This window comes from Marmota monax, unplaced genomic scaffold (genome assembly GCF_021218885.2).
Source record: "Marmota monax isolate L192 unplaced genomic scaffold, Marmota_monax_Labrador192_F-V1.1 WCK01_AAM20220418_F8-fsc00119, whole genome shotgun sequence".
NCBI lineage: Eukaryota > Metazoa > Chordata > Mammalia > Rodentia > Sciuridae > Marmota > Marmota monax.
Genome location: NW_026694771.1, coordinates 3,024,152 through 3,041,302, shown reverse-complemented (window position 1 = coordinate 3,041,302; position 17,151 = coordinate 3,024,152). Strand labels below are relative to the sequence as shown.

General features: G+C 32.0%; 1 protein-coding gene across 25 annotated transcripts in view; it reads right to left on the bottom strand.

Moving 5' to 3' along the window:
• Zbtb20 (zinc finger and BTB domain containing 20) overlaps positions 1–17,151 on the bottom strand; it is a 795,965-nt gene that overhangs the window by 630,312 nt on the left and 148,502 nt on the right. For all 25 annotated transcript variants that reach the window (XR_009225021.1, XR_009225019.1, XM_058572861.1 and 22 more), the window contains one exon: positions 4,006–4,057. The gene's annotated coding sequence lies outside the window, so the exon portion shown is untranslated. The remainder of the gene's footprint in view (positions 1–4,005; positions 4,058–17,151) is intronic.

The window sequence follows — 17,151 nt, the reverse complement described above, 5'->3', positions numbered from 1 at the left end:
TATAAAAAGAAGAAGAATGGACTATTTTGCATACAAAGGAAGGTATAGAAATATAATATAAGCCTTGTATTACAATGGAACTTAAATTCCTCTGGGCAGTGATCAGCTGAGATGGAACAGAGACAGTTACAAAGCAATGATTAACTAGCTGACAGAGCTATTATTCATGGCAGGTACTGTAAGCAGTCAGGGCAGCAACGTTGGTGGTCTCTATCATCAAGCAGCTTTGCCAGTACAGACTGGATGCTTGGAAGCAGGCAAGACACAAAAACAATAAAACCTAGAGCCAGCTAAGAGAAGATTCAACACAACCCATTTCCAATTTTAAATATCACTGGAAATCTATACTGACGATGTTTCACCTTGGGATTGGCATATATTGTGTTTACAGAATGTTGATGAATACTTACCTCTATTTATCTTACTTGTAGAGCAATATGTTTGAAATACCTAACTAAAAATACCAAATATATTATAAAAAGAAGTGATTCTAACATTAGTTGGACAAAATTTCTGTTGGTAGGTGTGACCAGCACATCATGTGGTTTCATGAACAGATGGTCAAATTGAGTCCATTTCACTGACATTATATTATGTGGGTCCTTTTATCCTGGACAATCAAGCAAAACAAAAGCACAACAGAAGAGGTCACTTTGCCCTCCTTCATTAGGTTGATGGTTTTATCAGTGAAATGTGAAAACAGAAATTTAACACAGGATATAATCATGCATGGTACCATTTCCATATAACATTTAATATTTAGATATTCATGTTAAAAATCCTGATTCTTGTGAAGATGAAAAATTACACAGGATATTATTATATTTCAATCCCATAACTTCTAGTAAAAGGAGTAAAATAAAATAGTCATATTTGTCATTCTTTAGTTTTTTGAGCTGATAAATTGTTTAAAAGCAAAAAAGCAAGTTATAGCCCTTTATTTGTACTTGGTTCTTTTAATGAAAACTTAGAAAAAAATATACATTTTTTTAAAAAATCCTATATTAAAATCATTCTTTGAAACACTATGCTCTTGCTCTCCTTGTCTCTTTCTCTCTCTCCTTCTTTCTCTCTGTTATAAAAAGACATATTTATATAAATTATTCAGTAAAAATAATATATATATAATTGAATATACTGAAAAAATTTAAATATAAAAGCCAAAATACTCATAACCAACTGAATTAGTAGTCTAGCAGATATCAAGTCACCAATTACTAAATTTTACACCATGATACTTCTTGAAACACATATAAGTATTGGTGTGTGGGCACATGCTCACGCATTGCTAACTGGATTCTTAGTATGGTAACTTCATTTCTATAATAATCCCAAAGTATAGTTTACTTTGATTTATGGGGCAAAAGAGATTAAAATTATGAATATATTTCTAATATATTAAAATATATTTCTAATATACTACTAACTAATAGTAGGTAGTAAAAATAATAGCAGAAAATTGCTGAAAGTTGTATCACTTACACATGTGACTGTGAAAACTTAGGTGCAGAGAGCATTGTGGTTACCTATCTTCAAGAAAGTACTGGTGAAATATGAGGTTTAAAAATATGTCTTTACACAAAACTCAACTCAAAATGGATCAAGGAGTTAGGAATAAAACCAGAGACACTGTGTCTAACAGAAGAAAAAGTAGGCCCTAATCTCCATCATGTGGGATTAGGCCCCAACTTCCTTAATAAGACTCCTGTGGTGCAAGAATTAAAATCAAGAATGAATAAATGGGATGGACACAAACTAAAAAGTTTCTTCACAGCAAAAGAAACAATCTGTGAGGTGAATAGAGAGCCTATATTTTGGGAACAAATCTTTACCCCTCACACATCAGAGAGGGCACTAATCTCTGGGGTATATAAAGAACTCAAAAAGCTAATCACCAAAAAAACAAACAACCCAATCAATAAATGGGCCAAAGACCTGAACAGACACTTCTCAGAAGATGATGTACAATCAATCAACAAATTTATGAAAAATGTTCATCAATTAGAGAAATGCAAATCAAAACCACTCTAAGATTGGATCTCACTCCAGTCAGAATGACAGTTTTTATGCATAAAAACAACAATAAGTGTTGGTGAGGATGTCAGAAAAAAGGTACACTCATACACTGCTGTTGGGACTGCAAGTTGGTACAGCCAATATGGATAGCAGTATGGAGATTTCTTGGAAAATTGGGAATGGAACCACCATTTGACCCAGCTATCCCTCTCCCCGGTTTATACTCAAAGGACTTAAAAACAGCATACTACAGGGACACAGCCACATCAATGTTTATAGCAGCACAATTCACAATAGCTAAACTGTGGAGCCAACCTAGATGCCCTTCAATAGATGAATAGATTTTAAAATGTGGCATATATATATATATATATATATATATATATATATATATAATGGAATATTACTCAGCAATAATTGCGAATAAAATCATGGCAATTCCAAGTAAATGGATGGAGTTAGAGAAGATAATGCTAAGTAAAGGTAGCCAATACCAAAAAAAAAAAAAAACCCAAACCAAAAAAAAAAAAAAACAAATGCCGAATGTTTTCTCTGATATAAGGAGGCTGGATTCATAGTGGGATAGGGAGGGGGAGCATGGGAGGAATAGAGGAGCTCTAGAAACTGCAGAGGGGTTGGAGGGGAAGGGAGGGGGCATGGGGGTTATAAATGGTAAGATATAATGATCATTATTATTCAAAGTACATGTATAAAGACTCGAATTGGTGTGAATATACTTTGTATACAACCAGAGATATGAAAAATTGTGCTCTATAGGCGTCATAAGAATTGTAATACATTCCACTGTCATATATAAATTAAAAATTTTAAAAAATACTTCTTTATTATTTCTGTACCTTAAAATATTGCCAAGTATTAATTTTTCATCAAGTTGTCATTTTCTCTGACATTTGGTTTTATTAATCAAGCCATTTATCATTAATTTGTAGAAAATATCATAATTAAGCCAAATAAAATAAAGTCCTTAAAAGGTTAAAATTAGAAAACAGGTGAATTAGAACTTTGACATTACCCTGTTGACATACAGAAGCTTTTTGGAAGTATGGGAATCAAGTTTTTTCAGAGTTAGGTGCCTAGATCTTAGGGCTGGCTGGTTTTTTTAAATGTTATAAAGATTTGATTTAAAGCTCTCTGGCAGTTTTGACATTCAGGTGAAAGTACTGCTGCTGCATTTGGAACAATTTGCATATCCCACAGCTAAACGGAATGTTTGAGGTGTGCACTGGTGTAAAGAAATTAAAAACAAGCTATCACACATGCTTAAATGTATGTATTCACAAAACTGATAGTTGGATTGCACCACCCCATCCCCCTCCAATGTAATCTGTGATTTACTCTTCTATAATAAATTACCCTACCATGTTATTCTCGCTGGAAGATCTAACCATGCATGTAAGAAGCAAAGTAATTACAGCCCCCTCTTGTCTAAGAAACCTCCTTCAAGCCCTATGAGCTCTTTATACACAATGCAGCAACACAAGTCTATTGTAAACCTTTTACCTGAAAAATCTGGATTTTTTACTATCAGTAGCCATTAAATGTCATCTGAATAGTTTCACTGTCCACAACAAATGTATTTTTATCTCTTATAGTAAGGTGTTAAACTATTCCCAAGGAGGAATATGTACTGACTTCTTGCCAATATGTCTACTTAAGGAAAGGACAAGGTTTTAAATTTAAAGAATTCTAAACTAACAAATAATGGCAGGAGAGGGATGATACATTCCTACATAGAAATAAGGGGGTAAAAACAATATTCAACTAGACTGAAATAGTTTGAGATGACATAAGGTTTCTTCCCTTTTATTTATCATTTCAGATTATTTTTAGATAGACATAGAAAAAGTTATTTAATGTGCTAGGGAATAATAACAATAAAGAAAAGACAATGTAATAAATTCAAGGCCTTAAATATTATAAAATATTTCAAGAAGATAACCCATTCAAGAAAATATCACTGGACATTACCTTTGGCCTTCAGAGTCTCAAAGGGCAATTCATAACACTTCTTTATGCATACCTTTAAAAAAGAAATACTTAAGATTAGAAATATGCTGAGGAAACAATTTGTATTTCTTTGATGTCTTTATGATTAGCTGTGAGAAGTAGGTAACTGAGTTTGTTTATGCCAACTGATGTCTGTAGTTTTAAAAGAAAAATTAAAGCTAACACATTCAAATGCATATATGCAGCAGAAGTATTCAATCTAAACCCCTGTAAGCACATTTCTGAGAAGTATGTCAGATAGCAGGGTATTATTAGACACTTTCTTAATTCATGCTAATAATGTATTTATCAATTCGCTTATCCTTTTTTAATAGCAACCTTGCAAATATCTATAATATATAATGGATTGATAAGCATGTTCAGTTAGGAAATATAAACAATAAGACCAAAGTCGTGTCCTCAAAATAGTAGGTAAAATTGAAAATTCTGCACAATCACAGATAATCCAAAGAAAATGGGTAGGGAAAAATAAGGGAGCAGAGGGCAATGTTTCCAGCATAGGGTAAACTGATCTATGGCAGCTAAGGCATTGACATTAGGACATTGCTTTATACTTTCTGTCTTCACAGCAAGACTATACAGATTTGGAGGCAGAGATACAAACAAATGGATTAGTCACTATCAAATTCCTTTGCATCCAAATGCCTTTGTTAGTACATAATCACAATCAAGGCTGGGAGTTGTAGAGCAGGAAGGAGACTGAGATGCCTTTGCAGACAACTGGTGTATTTGATTATAAAAAGATTTAACTAGAAACAACTTTCCCATTAAAAATTATTGGAGGAATCTCCATACTGCTCTCCAAAGTGGTTGCACCAATTTTCAGACCCACCAGCAATGTATAAGAGTACCTTACCCCCCACATCTTTGCCAACATTTATTGTTACTTGCATTCTTGAAAATTGGCATTTTTACTAGAGTAAGGTATAATCTCAGTTTAGTTTTAATCTGCATTCTGTAATTGCTAGAGACTTTGAACATTATTCCACGTATTTGTTGACCATTCATATTTGACCCAGTTATCACACTCCTCAGTATACATCCAAAAGGATTAAAATCAGCATACTACAGTGACACAACCACATCAATGTTTATAGCAGTTCAATTTACATTAGCTAAGCTATGAAACCAACCTAGATGCCCTTCAAGAAAGTAATGAATAAATAAAATGTGCCATGTATATACAATGAAGTATTACTCAACCACAAAGAAGTATGACTGTATGATATTTGCCAGCAAGTGGATGGATCTGGAGATGATTATGCTAAGTGAAGTAGCCAGTCCCAAAAAACCAAAAGTCTTTTGTTTTTTTCCGATAGGTTAAAACCAACTCACAATAAAGGTAAAGGATGAGGGAAAGAATAGAACCCCAGTAGATTAGACAAAGGGGAATGAGAGAAGGGAGAGGGAATAATCAAAGACAGTGGAATGAATCTGACATAGTTTTCCCATGTACATATATGAAAACAACACAGTAAATCCCACCACCATATACATGCGTAAAAATGGGGATCTAAATAGAATAAGATATATTCCATGCTTGTATAATTATATCAAAATGGATTCTGCTGACAAATATAACTAAAAAGAACCAATAAAAAGAGAAAGGAAAAAATTTAAAAAAAAAAAGAACTAGGGATGAGGTTCAGTGGTAAAGCACCCCTAAATTCAATTCCCGGTGCCAAAAAAAATACTGTATGATTCCTTTTACATGAGACATCTAGAAGAGTCAAATGCATAGAAATAGAAAAGTGAGTATTGTTGCCAGCATTTTGGGGATAGACAAAGAACAAATTTTAGTTATGTAAGATGAAAACTTCTGGTTATTGGTTGCTCAACAATGTGAATATACTTAACACTGCTGAGTTGTATTCTTACAATGGTTATGATGTTAAGTTTATGTTATTCTATAACAATTAAAGAATAAAATATATCTCTAAAAGAAAAAATAAAAATAAAAAAATTGTGTTTGATATTGTATGATCTTAGAAAGTGATCTCTCTAAATTTGCTATGAAATCCCAATGATGACCTTGATGTCATATTTATTAATAGTCTCCACAGAGATTTGGCCCAAGTCTCAATAGCAGTTTTACTAATGGAAATACAATACATAAACATAGCTAATCCTATAAGCCAGTACATTCACAATGAGAGACACCCTTAAAATTTTTTTTTAAGTCTGAAGATTTTGATTGACTGGATTTTTAATGTGCATATGTAATGTTTCTGCAAAGGAAAAACAAAGCAACAAACATCAAACCACACTAGTAAACCAAAACAAAATTAACTTTAAGCTGTATCAATAACCAAATGAGATCTAGAAAAGGAAAATGACTCTGCTGTTTTATTTAGGGTATTGGTAATATAACACTCTGCAAATGTAAACTTGAGGAGATGAACTGAAAATTAGAATCAGGTGACATAGAATCTGAACCAATACACATGAATAAACAGAGGGTGATTAGGAACAAGAAAGAAAATCATGTCCAGATTGTAAAGACAAGGTGAGGAAAGATACCTTTGAGAAATTTTATTTGGCCATTATAACATATATTTTAAAATAATTTAATTAAATTATTTTCTGCCCCACTTATTAGAATGAAAGTATCACCAGGGCAGGCAGTTGTTCTTTTTTTTACTGTATCTGCATTTCTATGACTATAGCCTACCATAGACTAAAAGATCAATCAGTATTAACTGAATAAAACAATGAACAACCTAACCAAACTATAAAATAAGAACGTAGTCAAATCTATGTAAAGAATCACAAATTTAAGTTAAAAGCTATTATGCATTATATATTAATAAATGGAGTTTGCCCTTTTGCAACTTCAAACTCTCACGACTTATTATAATTCTTCTATTTAACATTCATTCCAGCAAGGGAAACAAATAGTAAACAAGGAAATTACTAGAATTATAATGTCATGTAAGTAGTACAAGGAAGGTAAACAAAACAAGATTACATCATGGGTAGACACATGGGCTGATAGTTTAGATAGGCTTGCATAGGGAAGTTTCTTAGAAGAGGTGACAATATGAAGAAACCAGGAAGAAGTGAAGGAAAGGGTCAAAAAAAATGGAACTATCTGAGCTGTTGTAGGATTAAATGAGATAATACGTATCACCTTGCCTAGTACAATGGCTAATATCAAGCTACAATGTACACAACAACTATTATTATAATGTTCTTGTTCTTACAAACTGAGGATTTCCCCACTAGATTATGAATTTGTGGAATGTATTCATTTTTATCTTCCCTAAGGCTTCTCAAATAGTGCCTAGCATGAACTCAACAAACTGAAAAGAGGAAGACATAATTATAAGTTCATTAGTTAGAAAAAAACAGACTATATAAACAAGAAAAATGTCACCATATTTCATATGTCAAAATTAACCTATCTCTGTTATGTCTGTATCATGTAACAATTTTTCTTAGATTAAAAGGAAAAAATATATATATAATTATTAGGACCAACAAATCATGAATAATAAAAGAAAAAGAATGAATCAAAAAAGAAAAAAAGAAAGTTATCGATATTAGTCCACTACCTCAAGGATTTACATATTGTGTTCACCTCTATCAGACTAATATATTGCTAGAGCACAGAGGTTGATCTATGAAATATTAAAATACTAATATTAAAATATTAAAAACATCTATTGAACTGAACTAAAATTATCTTTAATATTCTTGATTTTTAAAAATTATCTCAAAAGAACAAAACCAAAAGGCCAGGAGATTGACAAACTTAAAAACTACATTTAAAAAGTAAAATTATCAAGTGTTAGGTCTCAGCCCTTTGGCAAAGGAGTAAAGAATAAGGCAGATTTTTACCTATGATTGAAATACAAATTACAGTATGATATTATCACTGAAAGAGACAAATAAGTAGGACAAGCCAAAACAACTCCATTATGAGGTACATACTACAGGCAGCATTTCCATGGACCATGTTGATATAAATGACTGATTATATGGGGAAAATTCAATTCCATTTCCTATATCTTTCCAGGTGCCAAAATATAAATCAGGTTAATATTTCTAAATATAACAAATAAAGTATTTAAAGACCTCTAGATATGCATATGGTTTTCTGAATTCTACAATGAGAGACTTTTAAGGCATAAACACAGTGGCATATAACATAAAGATTTATGAATTTTACTATTTAAAATTAAAAATTTTCACAAGTTAAAAATGTCTTTAACAAATGTAAGAGACCAAAAACAAATAAAGTTTAATATTTTAGTGTGTATGATGTTCATATAATTAATATTCTTTATTTGTAAATAAATGAATCATTCTATTTTTGAAATAAGCTAAATATATGAATGGGCAATTCACAATAGAATTATAAAATATAACATACATTAAAAATATGTTAATATTTATAACATATTGTTTAAAAATATATAAAATAACGAGCTTACTAATGTAGTGATAAATAATAAGCTAAAATATACATGAAATCATATCAGTCTGCAATAGTGATAAAAGAAATGCAAATTAAAACTATAGATATTCCATAATAATTAACAGGTTAAATAAATTATATGTGATATTAAATTAAACATAAGTGAAAATTTATAATTAATCATTAGGCTTAAAAATAGGTAATAAAATGACAATAATAATTTTAAATTTTAACTAGTTTTTAAGAATTTGTATATATAAACATAGGAAAACACTAAACCAAAATACCTAATATACATTTTGAAAACAAAATTTAGATGTAATATTATTAGTCTTCTTGAATGTTAAAAAAGTCAGTTGAGAATGTCTGTATGTCCCCAATTTTGGTGACTACTTTCTCCATTAACTACAGTATTTGTTTTTAAGGAAAAAAAAAAAAGAGGAAGGAAAGAAAAAGAGTAGATGTTGTAAGGAAGGAAGGAAAGAGAATAAATAAGAAAGAAAATGGGAAGAAAAGTAGAACTTGTCAAAATAACAGCAACTACCTATAATGATAGCGATTAGGTTCCAAAGAGACAAAATTTAACATATTTTAACATCTTTATTTAAACTTCCAAAGGAAGCATGTATGTAGAATGGTTGACACGTATATAGTAAGCACAACATAAAAAGAGAAAACAGACAAAATATCCACCAATTTTAATTATAGAGCCACTAGGGAAAGACAAACAAAATATGCCCATGAGAACAACTGACACTGCTCCAAATAAGTTTTTAAAGTAGGACTGGTATGAATTTCAAATAAATAAAAGTTAATAATGAGTAGATTTTGATTAACTATCAACTCATGCTGTCTGTAACCACATAAGAAATGTTTTCTCAATCCATAATACTTACCATGCCATTTAAAAGTCACCTACAACAAATGAACTATGACTTTTCTGGTCAATCAGCTAGTATTAGTATTTTATATGGGCCCTCCCAATTGAGAACAAAGTTAATAAAACTGCTAAAGGCCTTTCTTAACTAACATTTATAGAAAACAAAGCATCTTTATTAAATAAATATTTAAATAGGTTTAGTTTTAGCTTATTAAATATGGATAAATGAAAACCAGCTTATGATCCTCAAGGAACATCCAAAAGAATCTGCATTTATGTGATGAAGATAACAAGATGCTTTTCCTCTTAAGTCTCAAAGAGAATAACTTCGTTCTAGTTTACCACAACACTGCAGGTATTCATTCTGGTGCAGGTATTCATTATTGGAGTTTTTAAAACTCCAGAGAAATCTGATAAGTTCTGTTGTAGACTTCTCAGATAATCCTTCATAAAAGTGGCCTAGCTAAACCATAACTAAAGCCATCTAAAATCAACTCAAATTCCATTGAGCCAGAGCTCCAGGGCAACAACAAAAGATGGTTCACTTAACTCAATTATACTTGTTAGTTATTGCAGTTTCCTTTCCAAATAGAGGGGAAAAGTTCAGAAAGATTATGTACTTAATTCTACTTTTAACCCTAAAATCCAATTGATTTATTTTTTTTTCTTACTTGTCCTTTTAGAGCAACCTAAACCCTTCCATTTATTATGCAGCTTCACTCTGGTTTTATTTCTCAATAGCAGAATGCCTTAAATAAATTCTTAAAACCAACAAACCAACAAATAAATAAATTAAAACTCAATGACTATAAAAAGTACACAGTCTAACCTGCTTAATTATTAACAGGTAAACAGAATGCATTTCTGAGTAATTTACTTAATCTCCTTAAACTAAAAACTTTAAAGTTTTTGAGCTTGGAATGTGCACCTTTTCTAAGGATCCAAAAAAATTATTTAAAAATATTCTGTTAAGCCATTTAAAAATATCCTATTAAGCCATTTTAATAAAAGCAATTTAAAAACACCAAATAAATGTGAATGTAAATATTTGCCAAAGTACATAAAAAACAGAACACATTTTTAAGATTTCAGAGGTCAGTAAAATTCCTCTCCTTTCAATTTTCCCTGTCCTCTTTCAAATAATTTATTTCATACCGTACTGGGGCAAAAAGAGTAGAAATATTCAGTACCAAGCTATATTAATTAAATTGATATAATAATTATTTTAAGCAAGCATTTATAGAATACCTAAGCAGACCATAAGAAATATACAATTATGAACCTATAGAAAATATTAAAATCCTGAAATTAGAAGAAATAAAAGAAAGAATGAACAGTAGACAAATTCACCATTTTCTCTGGATAAAGCACTAGCTCACTGGTATTGAAGAATGACTGTTGCTTGACACAAGAAAACATCAATTACCTATAATGATGGTCAATTTAATTTTCCAGTTAGCAAAGGGTGTTAAAAGGTTTTGTTTTGATCCTTTTTTATTCAAAATCTAAGACAAACTAGTAGATTTTTCTGCCTTGGTAAATAAGGTATTATAATTTTATCTTTCATTAAAGATAAAAAATTCACTTTGCCTTCAGGAAGATTCTTAATCTTTGTGGGTGAATGCTCAAAAGACTCTCTGGAAAGATCATAACAACCAAGAATTTTTTCCTCTATAAAAGTGTACATGCTCACAAGAACACCAGAGTAAAGGGACCCACATAAAATCCCCTTGCCTTCTGGTTTTGCAGAATTCTAAATTCTTAGACCCAGAGATTGTACTGACTATACAGTGCTCTGAGGACATAAAAAGGATTTGAATTTTCTTTTTGAAGACACTTTTAATATGAGTTATTTTTTGTAGATTTGTCTCTTTTCTTCAAAAAGGGGAGTATAAAACAATTCCGGTTAATTTAGTCTTTGTTAAAAGTTAAACATCTCCTTTTGGACAACTGTATGTACTACCAGTTCTTTGAGCTTTAACATAAAATAGTGCTGCTTTCACATCATTGCATATTTTAGAAGAGGAAATAATATTTTCTTAAATGTTCATAATTCTCAGGGGAGACAGAGTCAGAGAGAAAGTTACTTAATTTTTATCTGTAATTCTAAAGATTTAAAGATTATGGAGGCGCTGGGGTTGTGGCTCAGTAATAGAGTGCTTGCCCAGCATGTTTGAGGCACTGGGTTTGATTCTTAGCATTGCATATAAATAAATAAAATAAACGTCGATTGACAACTAAAAAAAATTAAAAATTAAAGATGGAGAAAACACAAAAGTATTCGCTATAATCAGAATCTGTTCTAAGGGCTTTTTAAATATTTTTATTTATTTAAACCTCAAACTCTAGGAGGTGGATAATATCATAATACCCATTTTATTGATGTGTAAACCAAGACACAGAGAAACTAGGCAATTTGCCAATGGACACTCCTCTACTGAGTGGCAAAGCCAGGACTCACACTCTGTCAATCTGGCTGCAGAGTCTATACTTTTCATAAGGCATACATTTCCAGTTTCATTCTTTCATGAACCGATAGGATTTCATTTGTGATTTGGTATTGAGCACAAGTTCACTTCTTCACAACCATGCAAGAAACATATCATTTTGCCCAGACAAATTTATGTGGGGAATTATTTGTAAGTTGCTGACAAAACTGGCATCACCATTGGGTAGCTGGCAGCTATATACCATCGTAAATTTCCCAGAGCCAATGCCCCAGATGGAAAAATAAGACACCACTAGCTCAGTAAATGTGGAACCATACAATAGAAGCTGACCCCTCATTTCCTTTTTGGAAATAGTTCTGATGGGATTGAAAATTGAATGATTATACATTAGAAGGGCCAACTAACACAACAATGCAAATGGGCAATATTATCATAATAACAGTTCCCAAAGGTGGGAATGTCTGCTATTTCTGATTCATCTGAAGAGAGGTAAAAACCACACTATATAATTTTTACTTTCTAGACTTAAATCATTTCCATGAAGTAAAATATTAAAGTAAAATTCATATTTACTGAGGGTAGGCAAGTTGCTTCATTTGGTCAAAGCTGGAGCAATATTAACATTTTCTTGGCATGTCCATCTCTCTGACAGATTGAATGTTTCCAGAGATAGCAACCAATTTGTAGTACAAGATTTGCTTTTAGTGTACCAACCTTTATATGTTGAGCAGTTCTAAGAAAAGCAAAGGCTGACACCAAAGATAAATAAATAAATAAATAAATAAATAAATAAATAAATAAATAAATAAAATGAAATAAATAAATCCTGTCCTTATATTTTGTATAGAAGAGGTTTTAGTTATAAATTAATCCCATTTAATTTTTATTGAATTACTCCCTACATGTAAATGCAAATAAGCAGGTACTAGTGAGATACAAAAATAAAAGGCCAAAAGAAAGCTAAATATTCAAAGTAATGAAAAACAGTTAACAAGGGCTCAAGCCAAATAGATAGATGCAAAACAATAAAAGAAAGAAACTTGATAACTGAGGCAGCTCTTCTACAATAACACCTGGGGATTTTTATGGAGTAACTGATGATAATGCAGCCAATCCGGGCTGAGAATGAGAACCTGCTTATAATAGCAGATTCATTGGGTATTCAATGTTAACCTTTAAATCTGACTCTAAATCATCCTATACACTATAATAAAACAAATGTTTTGAAACTATCTAGTTATTAGCTGATTCCCTATAATAATTCTCAATCACTTATAGCATCAAGTCTTAAATACTTACTTTTCAAAGTCCTCCACAATCTGGTTCCATTATGTATTGCCACTTGCATATAATGCACAAGTTATATTCCAGTCCAATGCGATAAAATTTTAAACAGAGTGTACATTGATTCAGTGAACTATTGTGTCTATAACATGTCGTGCAATGTTCATGTAGCCAAAATATTTTCACATGTCTCAAGCTTTTCGTAAGTCCACAACATGTCCTCAATGATGTCTCTTCTATATAGTGTAACATGAGGTACTTTTGTCTACTCTGTCATTTTCTATTAAGTTTATAGTGAAGAAAAACTAATTTTAACTTGAGAAATTCCAAATAGAGAAATTAAATACTGAAGTAATGTAGGAACTGGACAGCATTGCTACTCAAGTTGTTCTGGTCACTATATTTCAGGGATGTGGTCAGGGTTGAAAATGCTGATGAAAGGAATAGTAAAACCATAAGTCTGTATGTGACCAAAGCACCTGATTAGCACTTGATCCAAGCAAATTGAAAAAAAGAAGAAGTTTGTATCAGCATAATTTTGGGGTTCCGATTATTATCAAAGGCTCTCTCAATTAAAAGCCAAGAGTTGCCTATCTGCTATATAAAACAGTTTAGCAGTTAAGTTATAGACTAGGATTTTTTACTTTGTAACCAAAATATGGCTAACAGAGTTTAAACTTTAAGTAATTTGTTGAATTAAGTTAATCAAGTTTTCAATTACATGTTTTAAATGCTTAGTAATTTCCTATGTTATAGACCTCCCATTAGTCTCTAGTTTCAAAAATATAATTCTCTCTGCATAAACTCATAACTTTCATGTTTTTTTTTTTTTTACTTTTGCTTCAATTTCCATTTAAGTAATTCATTTTCTAGGGTGATTATTTCCTTTGCTATTTTATTGCCCTGTTGACTCTTTTCCAAAACTAGTTTTGCTCTCTGAATTTGCCTTTTTTTCCCCTTCTTCTAAAAGGTGTATTGATGTGGAACATACTCCTTTCATTTCTTGATATTCTAATTTCAACATATCACCCTTCCACACATTATCCCGCACATCTCCCTATAATGCATTTTTCCCTCTGTGAGGCTGGCACTGATGGAGACTGTGGAGTTTGGGATGTCACTTGTCACTTGAATCTGGACATCCCCAGGCCTAACCTTCTTGTTAAATATCATTATTTTTTAAATCTATATTCTATTCTCAAATCATGCCACTGGAATGATTTGAAAATAGAATACAGATTTATATGACACTGTTTTCTTTAAATGTTCCTATTCATTCACTGCTTTCTGGGTGGAAGCTTCTGTTCCATCAGGATGTATGACAGACCTAGCCCCAGATAGTGACATTGCAAGTAGCTTCCTCTTGGTCTTGACGCCAAAGAACCAACAACAAATCCTCAATATCTCCCAAAGTCTCACAATCTCAATGTCATCTCCCTTCTCACTCTTCTCTTAACTCTTATCCAGACACCTGTGCAGTGGCTTCTCTTTCATTCACAGCAATTGACTTAGATATAATAAGTTCAATCACTCAGATACCTACATTTCTGTTTAGAAATATATTGACAAATTTAGTAATTAGAAAAATGTATAGGGAAGTGATCTTGTGCCTTGTTAGCACTAACACTATCACACAGACACAAAATATGAAGATCCTAAATTAACCAGCACCCCCACCCCATACACACAGACACACAGACAGACACACACACATACACACTATTTTACTAAAACTCAGCAACACTGATCTTCTTTTCTTTTATTTATCAGACCACACTTGTTTGAGGCTTCTGGAATTGCTCTTCTAGCAGTCTCTTCCCCTACACAACTTTATAATGAGTTTACCTTCTCATCATTCAGTTCTCAACTTAAATGGCACCTCATTACTCTTTATCCCACTACCCAATCTCTTTGAACCAAGTCACTCATCAGTCCACTCTCCAGATTTTTTTTCCTCACACTATCTGAAATTATTTTATTCATATATAAACTATTCACTATCTATCTCCCTACATTAGATACACTGTCTATCTTGTTTACTGCCAAGTCACTTAGGTGTTATGCCTGGCACACAGTAAGCACTCAAATATCTGAGTAATGAATAAATGAATACATAGAAATCATTAGGAAGTTAATATTCAAGCCATAAATATTTATCAAGCACCTACAATGCAGTAGGTTTTTTTTTTACTTAATTAGGCTGACAAATCTCCTGTCCCTAACATAAGTATATATGAGAGAAAAATCCAAGATTTTTCTGATGACATTTATTTTGAAAGAGTTCTAAAAACATAGATTGCTGTAGAATTACACCTAAAGTGTTTTGATGCATTAGAGTAAAACATGGTTTTCTCAGCCATTGTTTCCTTCATGTGCCCCCACTAAGCCCTTGATGTGTCATCATCTCCTTTTATGATAACAAAAACAACTGAATGAAAGCAGTGATGTTGACACATCTCATTTAGAAACTTTACTACCAAATGGATGGGTTAATCCCCATGAGCGATGTAATATTCCAGGGGAGATGATCCTATCAATGCAGTTACATGTATAAATCCAATCCTTCTTTCATGCCATATAAAAATATTCTGCTTACCTAGATTTAACATTTCAAATGCTTCTACAGGTTTAAAACAAAAAGAATCATTCTTTTAAACCATGGATCAGTAAATTTTATCTGTAAAAGGCCAAATAATAAATATTTCAGGCTTTGCAAGTTCTATAGTATCTGTCTCAACTACTCAACTGTGCCTAAATAGTGTGAAAGTAACCATAGGTAATAAACAATAAACAAATGAGCATAGTTTAAGTTAAAATTTTGTTTAGACAAACATAAGATGGGACAGACTTGTGGAACTTTTTATCTTATCAATGAAGACTACAGAATTTTTCTATTGGGATTTAATGATAAAATTTAACTAAGTGGGAGTATTAGGAGAGTCTTTATTAGAAGCTGCCTTCATGTGATATGCATACTGTTTTTATATGAATTATATGAGTGTTATGGTTTGAATCTGGAATGTCCCCCCAAAGTTCCTGGGTTAAAAACTTTGATTCCCAATTTAGTAATGTCCAGAGGTGGAGCTTTGGGTAGGTAATTGGATGGTGATGACTCTAACCTCAATGGTGATTTAATCCATTTGATGGACTAATCATTTGAATGGACTACTGAAAGGTTGTTTAAACTATTGGCAGATAGGGCATGGTTCCAGGAAGTAGGTCACTGGGTGGCATGCCTTTGGGGAGTATGCCTTGACTCTGGCCCTTCCTTGCTGCTCTGCTTCCTGGATGACATGAGGTGAGCAGCTTTTCACTGCTATGCTCTTAATCACAATATGCTGCCTCTCTTCAGGCCCAAAGCAATGGAGCCAGTTAACCATGCACTGAAACTTTCAAAATCAGGAGCCAAAACAAATCTTTCCTCCCCTAGGTTGTTTCTGTCAGGTGCTTCGGTCACAGCAAGCTGACTAACACAATGAGTATGTGGGGGTTGGATGAGACTATGGGGAACTTGAACTCCTCAGGTCACCCTTTTCACTGCTTAATCCCACAATGAAGTTGAGACTCTACTGAGTATTATATTTTGGCCTTACATAGATTCATTATCTTTCCATAAATATTCCATCCATCACATTATTTATATCATAATTTTAAAATTATTTTTGAAAAGCTACAACAAACATTTGGTTGAAGTTCAAAAAACACATTCCCTTTATCCATGTTAATTCTGCAGTTCTATTTTAAACAACTATTAATTTTGTCAGACATGATTTGTTTGTAATGAACTCATCTTGTTCACTGCTCATGATTTCTTTGTCTTTAAGATGTTTACTGACTTCTCTTCCAGTGTTTTTCTGAGAATGTTGTCAGATATCCTGTAAGTCCATTTCAAATTACATTTGCATTATATCTATTATAAGAATTGTTTTCCTTCAAAATCTTTCAGGTCTTCTAAATTTCCCAGTTAGAATATACCTTTATATATACAAAAATATACTAAATATCTCTTTCCTGTTTCTCTTTGATGGCTATTTTCAAAGGTATTTTAAACTCATTACATACTTTTCAAAATT